An 8,928-nucleotide genomic window follows, 5' to 3' on the forward strand; every position below is an offset into this window, starting at 1 on the left:
GGGGCATAACACACTGTTGTAAAGTTGTCATCTAAATGTAAGTTGCTTTTTTATAAACTTTTTTTCTACTTCTTACTTTCACAGGTAGCTGATCACAAGACAGTGGAGACGTTCGGCCCGGCAATGGTGACAGTCACTAAGGCCATGATGGGACACCTTAAGGCCTTTGGCAACGTGAGGCCACTCCTGCCTGGCTTCAGGAAACGGCCCAAGACCTTTTTCTTTACCAGGTCTGGCAAAGAAATGGAGAAAATGGGTGTGTACTTCACCAAAACAAGGAAGAACTTTGGTCTTCCAGGGGCCCCGACTCTTCAGGACCTTCACACGGCGATATCAACATGGGTGTGTTACTTTTATCAATAGTGCCTATTCCATAACAATAACATGAGCATGTGTGTCCCATGATATATATATATGCCTTTGAAAGTGGTGATGATGTTCACCTACTCTCCTACAGGTTGATAGCTCTCTCTCACCTCTGAGGAGACAGAGAAAGTGAACAGGAGCATGTGCCATGACCCCAAAACTGCCCGTAAATTTTACGTGGTCGGCCCAGAAACGAAACCACAGCAGGGACGGTCAGTGAGACTCAGTATCCTGCGGTCGTTGATAGATGCTGTCCACCGGCCAGTGACAGGACAAGGTGAGTCTCATAGAGTGTGTTATGATAGCTCTATAGCTATTGCATATTCTTGCTATCTAGTCCTAAACTAAATGTACCTAACCTAACTCACTTTCTTTCAAAATCATCAGAAGTGGAGAGCCAGGAGGAGGAGTCACACAATTGATGCTGCAGTCGCCTCTGGCCGCACTGAGTCTCCGACTGAATCATCTCAAAAGTTCAGAGTCGTATCACCTGTGGGAAACATGCGTATTTATAGGGTATGGATCCAATGACATCACCACGCAACAGCCAATCGTTTTAAACTCCCTATCATAAACTTCGGGTTCAACAAAAGGGAAAAGCCCACCCACCAAAGCAAAAATCCAGGAATTTTACCTGGTGCCACGCTCTACTGTGAAGCGCTTGACACTTGGAACATGGAATTCCACAATTTCAACAGTCAAACCCAGCATTTCTATTGGCTCTTGAAATTACTTGCGGGTGTGGCCTTTTCTGACCAAGAAGTATATAAGAAGAAGCAATTCTGGCTGCGAGACAGACACTACCATGTACCGGCTTCCCTTCCAACTTTTTAACATGATGCTAACAGCTAAAACACTGGAGATCCATACCAGAACCAACAAGATTTTAGAGATGGCAGAGGGAGAGAATGTGAAGCTCTACTGCGACCGCTGCCCCGGAGGATGAAGGAAATTTGGAGATCGAATGGAGCGTGAAGTCCGTACACCACCCAATGGACACGGCAGAGATCATCCTGTATACGGCCGGCCACATCTACGACCATCTCTATGAACCTCTAAAGGGCAGAGTCTACTTCCATTCAGAGGACCCTGAGAAAGGAGATGGTGCCATTCATCTTTCGCTGTTGACTCACAGAGACACCGGCATCTACAAGTGCCAGGTTAAGAAGGCTCCAGGCCTCTGAAGCATCAAGACAGTCCTCAGAGTGCTCAAACAGCCATCAAAGCCCAGGTGTTATTACACTGAAGGGGTCGGAGAGTTTGGCAAAACCAAAGTGCTACACTGTAGATCTCGGGAAGGTGCTGCACCTATCCAGTACCAATGGTCAAGAACACCACCCTTGAAACTGCCCACCTCGGCGGTGATGGATCGAACGGCAGGCACACTCACCATGCGAGATTCCAGTGAGAGCAATACAGGAACTTACAAGTGCAGTGCAATTAATAATGTTGGTGTGGAGGAGTTCCTGGAAATGAACCTACCAGATTCTCCATTGGTGGGAATAGCTGTTAGCAATGGCTTCTCTTTCTCCTGCTGTCTCTCCTGCTGTCTCTCCTCTCTCTTGCACGGTGTGTGAGATGTTTAGTTACTCCTCTGCCTCCTTTAGTGATAATGGTATGTGTAATAAATGTAGCATTTTAGTAGCATTGGAGGCGAGACTGAGGGAAGTAGAGGCTCGGCTCCGCACCATAGATAATCGCCCCGTAGCAGCGCTAGCTAGTCAGTCCCCTGTAGCTGATGTGGACCAGCCTAGATTAGCTACAGCTAGCCGTCCTACATTAGCTCCTGTCAGCCGTTTCCCGGCAGCTCCCGAGCAGCCGGGAAGCCAGGGCGGCTGGGTGGCAGTCCGAAGGAAGCATAGCACGAAACAACGGCCCGTGGTTCACCATCAACCGCTTCATGTTTCAAACAGATTTTCCCCAATCAGCGACACATCCGCTGAGGAAAAAACTCTGGTTATTGGCGGCTCCATTTTGCGAAATGTTAAGTTAGAGACTCCAGCGATCATAGTTAAATGAATTCCTGGGGCCAGAGCGGGCGACGTTGAATCGTATTTAAAACTGCTGGCTAAGGATAAACGTAGATTTGGTAAGATCGTTATTCACGTCGGCGGTAATGACACCTGATCGGAGGTCACTAAAATTAATGTAGAATCGGTGTGTAACTACGCCAAAACAATGTCGGACTCCGTAGTGTTCTCTGGACCCCTGCCCGATTTGACCAGTGATGACATGTTTAGCCGCATGTCATCATTCCATCGCTGGCTGTCTAGGTGGTGTCCAGCAAACAACGTGGCCTTCATTGATAACTGGAAAACTTTTTGGGGAAAACCTGGTCTGATTAGGAGAGACGGCATCCATACCACTTTGGATGGTGCAGCTCTCATATCTAGAAATGTGACAGATTTTATTAGACAACCAAAGTCATGACAACCCAGAGTTGAGACCAGGAGGCAGCGTTGCAGTTCTAAACGCTTCTCTGCAGTTTCTTTAGAGCTGTCACCCACCCATGATTCTCGTGATTCTTACTATTCCTACCATTCTAACGATTCCCTTTATCTTATAGAGACTGTGTCTGCTCGTCAACAAAAAGTGTATAAATTAAAAAATGCAAGAGGTGTTATTCTTAAAAACCTCAAAAAAATTAATACTACAAAAGTATCTGAACCTAAAAACACCACAATTAGATGTGGGCTATTAAACATTAGATCTCTCTTGTCTAAATCTCTGTTAGTAAATGATTTGATAATGGATCAGCAGATTGATTTATTCTGTCTTACTGAGACCTGGCTGCAGGAGGAAGAGTATGTCAGTCTAAATGAGTCAACCCCTGCTAGTCATATTAATTATCACATTCCTCGAGGCACAGGCCGAGGAGGAGGAGTGGCAGCAATCTACCACTCAAGTTTACTAATTAATCCTAGATCTAAGCCGAAATATAGCACATTTGAAAGTCTTATCCTCAGCCTCTCACATCCAGATTGGAAGACAGAAAAACCAGTACTATTTGCTGTGGTGTATCGTCCACCGGCTGCTTACTCAGAGTTTTTGTCTGAATTCACTGAATTTTTATCTGATTTAGTGCTTAGTACGGATAAAGCAATTATAGTGGGCGACTTTAATATTCATGTCGATACCCACAATGACAGCCTTAAGACTGCTTTCTATTCAGTATTAGACTCAATTGGCTTTTTACAAAATAATAACAAACCAACTCACTGTTTCAATCACACCCTTGATCTTGTACTGAACTATGGCATAGAAACTGAATATTTGACAGTATTCCCTCAGAACCCTGTTTTATCTGATCATTCTTTAGTAACATTTGAATTTACAATAATGAACTGCACAGCATCTGGGAATAAAATTAACTACTGTAGATATTTGTCTGATAATGCTGTTATCAAATATAAGGAAGCTATTCCATCTTTATTATCTCCGTTGCCATATCCCAGTTTTACAGAAGGCAATGGCCTAAACTTTACTCCAGCAGATATACACTATCTAGTTGATAGTACTGCTGCTTCATTGCGTTCAACCCTTGACTCTGTTGCCCCTTTGAAAAAGAAGGTCAGTAATCAGAGAAAGCTAGCTCCATGGTATGATTCACAAATACGTACTTTTAAGCAGATATCACGAAAGCTGGAAAGGAAGTGGTTATCCACTAATTTAGAGGAATTCTGCCTAGCCTGGAAAGACAGCTTTATAACATATAAAAAAGCCCTTTGTAAAGCAAGAACTGCCTATTACTCAACATTAATAGTGGAAAACAAGAACAACCCTAGGTTTCTTTTCAGCACTGTTGCCAGGCTGACAAAGAGCCATAGCTCTGTTGAACCATGCATCCCTCTAGCTCTCACTAGTGATGAATTTATGAGCTTCTTTACCAACAAAATAGTAGACATTAGAGATAGAATCCATCTTATCCTGCCTACAACTGTTAATGATGTAGGTATGTCTAGAACAGCATCTTTAGAAATGTCTGCCAGTCCTGATTTGTCGTTAGACTGTTTCTCTCCCATAGATCTCACTGAATTGACTTCAATAGTTTCTAAATCTAAATCATCTACATGTCTTTTGGATCCTATCCCAACCAGACTTCTTAAAGATGTTTTGCCTTTGATTGGCACTAACTTATTAGATCAGATAAATCTCTCTTTGGTAACAGGATATGTTCCACGGGCTTTTAAGGTTGCAGTTATCAAACCTTTACTTAAAAAGCCTTCTCTGGACTCTGACATTTTGGCAAATTATAGACCTATATCCAATCTCCCCTTTAATTCTAAAATTCTTGAAAAGGCTGTTGCAACTCAGTTGTGTGACCATCTACATAGGAACGGTTTGTTTGAAGTTTTTCAGTCAGGATTTAGAGTTCATCATAGCACAGAAACAGCACTGGTGAAAGTTACCAACGACCTTCTCATAGCATCAGATAATGGACTCGTCTCTATACTTGTCCTGCTAGATCTTAGTGCTGAATTTGACACTATTGATCATAGTATCCTATTGGAAAGATTGGAACATGTTATTGGGATTAACCCCTTAACGCTCCGACGGCCCGCCGGCGGGCCGTCATGCTATTTCTCGGACATGTCTGTGTTTTTTTGTACCTACATAACTGCTGCATTTAAGGTGGTGCGCATGCAGCGTATCATTTGAAAGCTGAAAGTCTTATCTTTTCAGCGATATAAACCTTTACAAGATAAAACAACGACTTTAGGTAGAACTAAACCATCTTCTAAAAAACAACAAAGTAATAACTGTCGTCGCTCACTGTTTTTATTTTTTTACTAGTCGCCCTGCGGTTCAACACGCAGCGCAACAACAACAAAAATGGTCTTGTTTTGTCGGGAAAAGTCTAAAGAATCACGTCGAGTTGAAAAATGCGATCAAAAACATTTCTTTAGGTGCATAAATGATCAAAAGTTGCAATCGGATTTTTCCGACTGAAAACTACAGTGCGCTATTGCTCCTTCGTTTCTACGTTTTGTCGCCTCTGTTTTGTTTTGAAAATTAATACCATGGAGCTTGGTTTGTAGTCCCTGCCCTCTGCTTTTGATTGACACCTCATTTGACCATCCAGGAAGATCTATGGCCCCCCCACAGCCAGAAATAGCCAATGAGCGACTCTAACACGTTAAAGTGCACCGCCCACTCTGACGCTTGTCTTCTCCGCCTATCATATCTTACGCTGAATCTGATCTAATGGCCGTGTAGCCAATGAAATTGCAGTCGCGGGGAAGCGTCACATGTTGTGATTGTGGAAGGAGGAGGGGCTACAAGACCGTGCGTAAACAAATACACTGGATGTCAGCTAGTCGTGCGTACGTGCGTGAAAACAGTAGTGATTTTCTTATGGCTCGGCTCGCTAAAAAGTGCCGGTTCTTTCAGCTCCCCAGGTTCTCCGCAGATGTTTTTTGTTGCTTAAATTGATTTATTAACAAAATAATGTAAAATTACGTGTAAAGTTAATTTTCCTGCGGTCACTCATTTTGTTACCTTCTCAGCGTGTTGTCTCTTTAGGGGCTGTTCTCTCTCTTTCTCTCCTGTGTCTGTAACCCCCGCTACCGCAACACCCCCCCCCCCCCTACCGGCTTAGTGCGGAAACGCCGCACGTCACGTAGTTGACCAATCACGTGAACGAAAAAACAAAAACAAAGCGGCTGCGGCTCCCGTCGTTCACTTCAAAGATGGCCATTGCGGTCGCGACCGACACATCACTTAGAAACAGGAGAGAGCAAAAGGGCCATGTGGCTGTGGGTTTTTGTTCCCAGCAATCAAGAGCACACAGTTTGACCAATCAACTGTCTGAAGACTGAGATCCGTTGATTAACTGCATGGCATGACTTTACTGCATGGCATGCTGAGAATAACGTGATGATGTCATCATCTGCCGCTTATATGGGTCCAGGCCCAGGTTGCGGCCGCCCAGTCCACACCGAAATTCTACGGTGGGCTCACCACCTGTGGGCTCACCACCTGGGGAGGTGGAGGTGGTGCCGTCCAGAGTGGGGCTCAAACCCACGATCCTGAGATATTGAGTCTCATGTTCTACCAATTGAGCTAACCAGGCGGCCAAACTTAGGAAGGTGAAATTGTAAATATGTAAACAGTTTGCTGTGAATAGTATGTGATTCATTCACATAAAGGTGTTGATTTCTGACCAGAGCACTTTTTCTGACTAATTTCTTATAATGCAGGTTTAGTTTCAATAGAATAATGAGCATTCAATGTGTTCTCTCTTCCATAACGATTTTTGTACTACTAATTGTGAATATGAATATGAATATTAATATGAATATTAATATATTGGAGGAATCAATATGGAATATGATTCCTCTAAGTGTCACCTTTCATTAGAGCCGTCATTGATGTCTGTATGTTGAAGCATTCAGGAGTTATACACTTGGCACCTGGCGTGCCCAAGAGCTATCCAAAGTGGCCATTTTGGATAGCTCTTGAGAACGCCTGGACATACCCACTGAAAAACCTGTGCAAAACAGTCAATTTTTTGTACAATTGCTATGAAATTTTAACATGGAATGGGTAGGACTTCAGTCTACAGAAATATGTTGTCATCTAATCCTATCCTACAAGCCCAGGTTATTAGAAAGAAAAGGAAAAAAAAAAATTTTTTTTCTGTGTTTAATATTCTCTTACTCGATACCAGTTACACCTACAGTAGATCAGACTGCTGAAATAAAAACTTTAGAGTGTTACCTTCACAAAGAGACCAAACTTTTGAATGTCCTTCTAAGGGCTCAAGAACAGCTTTGAATTTAATTTGGGCATGTTTTTGACAGGTGTTTTGGGCAAATTAGGCCGGAGTGTTAAGGGGTTAAAGGAACAGCACTAGGCTGTTTTAAATCATATCTATCAGATAGATACCAGTTTGTTCATGTTAATGATGATCCCTCCATACATACCAGAGTAAGTCATGGAGTTCCACAGGGTTCTGTTTTTGGACGGATATTGTTCACCTTATACATGCTTCCCCTTGGCAATATTATCAGGAAGCATGGAATAAATTTCCATTGCTATGCGGATGATACCCAGCTATATTTATCTATGAAGCCAGACGAAACAGATCAGTTAGCCATACTTCAGGCTACTGGACTACTGTAATTCCCTATTATCAGGATGTCCAGTTAAATCTCTAAAAAGCCTCTAGCTGATCCAAAATGCTGCAGCCAGAGTACTGACTGGAATTAGCAAGAGAGATCATATTACTCCTGTACTAACTTCTCTTCATTGGCTTCCTGTAAAATCCAGAATTGATTTTAAAATCCTTCTCCTTACATATAAGGCCCTCAATGGCCAGGCTCCTTCATATCTTAAAGAGCTGATAGTACCATATTATCCCAACAGATTGCTTCGTTCCCAGAATGCAGGTTTGCTTATGGTTCCCAAAATCTCTAAAAGTAGAATGGGAGGCCGAGCCTTTAGCTATCAGGCCCCTCTCCTATGGAACCAACTGCCAGTCCCACTCTCAACTTTATTAGCCTTTATTACATGTCATTTACTCTGTGTCCTCTCTGTCCCATAGTCCTGTGTTTGTTTCTCTCTGGTGTCTCTTTTTCTGTACCTTTCTGCAGGTGTCTCTGGCTCCGGAGCTGCATGTTCTCTGTCTGTGGTCCTGGCCCCACCCACCTGCTGCTGTTTATTGTTTACAATGATCCATTTCTAACATGTTTAATGTTCCATTCTGCTACAGATAAATATTGGATTGATATTCTTTGCAGACTGTAATGTAAATAATTACCAGTCATGACAGCTTTTTGCCTCTGTGCTCTGTTTCCTATTATAACTGTAATCTGCTAATCTGCTGAGCATACATTATCCAATAACTGTTCACTAACTGTAATGTAAGTGCTGACCCACTAATATTGTCCATTGTCTGTATTATGCTGCATGTCCTTCTCCCCCTCTCCTCCATTCCTAGCTGTCCTATCTTCCTCCTTTTCCTCCTTTCACCCAGCCCGGCCATCGGCAGGAGGGTCCCCCATCTGAGCCAGGTTCTGCTCAAGGTTTCTTCCTGTTAAAGGGGAGTTTTTCCTTGCCACTGTCGCCTTAAGTGCTTGCTCTGGGGTCAGGCTCTGGGTCTCTATAAAGTGCTTTGAGACAATTTTGATTGTGGAAGGAGCTATATCTCCTCAAGCCCCAAGTGCATCAGGCTCAGGACCCTCTTCAGTTTGCCTATAGGGCAGGTGTGGGTGTGGAGGACGCCATTCTCTACCTTCTACACCGTGTCCATGTACATCTGGACAAGGGGAGGAGCACAGTGAGGATCCTCTTTTTGGATTTCTCAAGTGCCTTTAACACCATCCAGCCCCCGATGCTACTGGACAAACTGAGGGGGATGCAAGTAGAGCCCTACTTGGTGTCCTGGATTGCTGACTACCTCACAGAGAGACCGCAGTTTGTCAGGCTAAAGGACACTACTTCAGACACTGTCATCAGCAGCACAGGAGCACCCCAAGGGACGGTGCTGGCCCCCCTCCTCTTCACCCTCTACACCTCAGACTTCTGCTACAACTCAGAGTTGTGTCACATCCAGTAGTT

The 8,928-nt window shown here is 43.6% G+C and overlaps 1 pseudogene; it reads left to right on the plus strand.

Annotated features, from left to right (window-relative positions):
- Positions 1-1,204: 1,204 nt before the first annotated feature.
- Positions 1,205-2,135, plus strand: LOC121188144 (annotated as a pseudogene).
- Positions 2,136-8,928: the final 6,793 nt, after the last annotated feature.

This window comes from Toxotes jaculatrix, chromosome 2, assembly GCF_017976425.1.
Source record: "Toxotes jaculatrix isolate fToxJac2 chromosome 2, fToxJac2.pri, whole genome shotgun sequence".
In the NCBI taxonomy this organism is placed as follows: Eukaryota; Metazoa; Chordata; class Actinopteri; family Toxotidae; genus Toxotes; species Toxotes jaculatrix.